The sequence below is a fragment of the Poromitra crassiceps genome (genome assembly GCF_964638095.1).
Source record: "Poromitra crassiceps genome assembly, chromosome: 28".
NCBI classification, from domain to species: domain Eukaryota; kingdom Metazoa; phylum Chordata; class Actinopteri; order Beryciformes; family Melamphaidae; genus Poromitra; species Poromitra crassiceps.
This window is the reverse complement of record NC_139651.1, coordinates 11,332,801-11,334,764: the sequence shown is the minus strand read 5'-3', so window position 1 is coordinate 11,334,764 and position 1,964 is coordinate 11,332,801.

Sequence of the window (1,964 nt, the reverse complement as noted above, 5' to 3'; positions counted from 1 at the left end):
ATAGATAGAGATAGAATAGATCGACACTTTTTCTCAGGCAACGATGATGCAGATTTCTGTCCCAAATCATCTTATTTAGCCATAAGTGAGCCTTCAATCCAGCATTTTCCTTGTTCAGAAAAGGCCCTCAAAGAAAAGGCTGTCTGTCCAGACAGTCCAGAACATCCTTAGTATCACAGATGATGACAGACAGGACAATGTGCCGTCTGTAATATCTAGTGAAAGAGGTGGCAGGCTAGGATTCTGTGTGCTCATTTACCCGCGATAAGGAGACTGGAGTATTACTGCTGTCACCACCGCATTCATCAGCTTTTATCAATCCCGAACCTTACAGAATCCTCACCGTGCTTAATTTCCCTTAGTACACACACACACACACACACACGCACACACACGCACACGCACGCACACACACACACACACACACACTTGTCATTATGAGACAGTGCGGTGTGAGGAAATGAGGTGTCAGTAGAGCTGCTGCACACGGCAGAGCAAGAGGCAAAGAGCAGCCATACAGCATCACTGTCTACCTGTGTGTCTACCTGTGTGAGAGGACGAGCGAGATCAAAGCCTGCACCTGCAGAGAGAGAGAGAGAGAGAGAGAGAGAGAGAGAGAGAGAGAGATGTAGACAGAGGGCTAGGTAGAGAGAGAGAGAGATGCAGACAGAGGGCTAGGTAGAGAGAGAGAGATGTAGACAGAGGGCTAGGTAGAGAGAGAGAGATGTAGACAGAGGGCTAGGTAGAGAGAGAGAGATGTAGACAGAGGGCTAGGTAGAGAGAGAGAGAGATGCAGACAGAGGGCTAGGTAGAGAGAGAGAGATGTAGACAGAGGGCTAGGTAGAGAGAGAGAGATGTAGACAGAGGGCTAGGTAGAGAGAGAGAGAGAGAGATATAGACAGAGGGCTAGGTAGAGAGAGAGAGAGAGAGAGAGAGAGAGAGAGAGATAGACAGAGGGCTAGGTAGAGAGAGAGAGAGAGAGAGAGAGATAGACAGAGGGCTAGGTAGAGAGAGAGAGAGATGCAGACAGAGGGCTAGAGAGAGAGAGAGAGAGAGATGCAGACAGAGGGCTAGGTAGAGAGAGATGCAGACAGAGGGCTAGGTAGAGAGAGAGAGAGATGCAGACAGAGGGCTAGGTAGAGAGAGAGAGAGAGATGCAGACAGAGGGCTAGGTAGAGAGAGAGAGAGAGAGAGAGAGAGAGATGCAGACAGAGGGCTAGGTAGAGAGAGAGAGATGTAGACAGAGGGCTAGGTAGAGAGAGAGAGATGTAGACAGAGGGCTAGGTAGAGAGAGAGAGATGTAGACAGAGGGCTAGGTAGAGAGAGAGAGAGATGCAGACAGAGGGCTAGGTAGAGAGAGAGAGATGTAGACAGAGGGCTAGGTAGAGAGAGAGAGATGTAGACAGAGGGCTAGGTAGAGAGAGAGAGAGAGAGATATAGACAGAGGGCTAGGTAGAGAGAGAGAGAGAGAGAGAGAGATAGACAGAGGGCTAGGTAGAGAGAGAGAGAGAGAGAGAGAGATAGACAGAGGGCTAGGTAGAGAGAGAGAGAGATGCAGACAGAGGGCTAGAGAGAGAGAGAGAGAGAGATGCAGACAGAGGGCTAGGTAGAGAGAGATGCAGACAGAGGGCTAGGTAGAGAGAGAGAGAGATGCAGACAGAGGGCTAGGTAGAGAGAGAGAGAGAGATGCAGACAGAGGGCTAGGTAGAGAGAGAGAGAGAGAGAGAGAGAGAGAGATGCAGACAGAGGGCTAGGTAGAGAGAGAGAGAGAGAGAGAGAGAGAGAGAGAGATGCAGACAGAGGGCTAGGTAGAGAGAGAGAGAGAGAGAGAGAGATGCAGACAGAGGGCTAGAGAGAGAGAGAGAGAGAGAGAGAGATGCAGACAGAGGGCTAGAGAGAGAGAGAGAGAGAGAGAGAGAGAGATGCAGACAGAGGGCTAGAGAGAGAGAGAGAGAGAGAGAGAG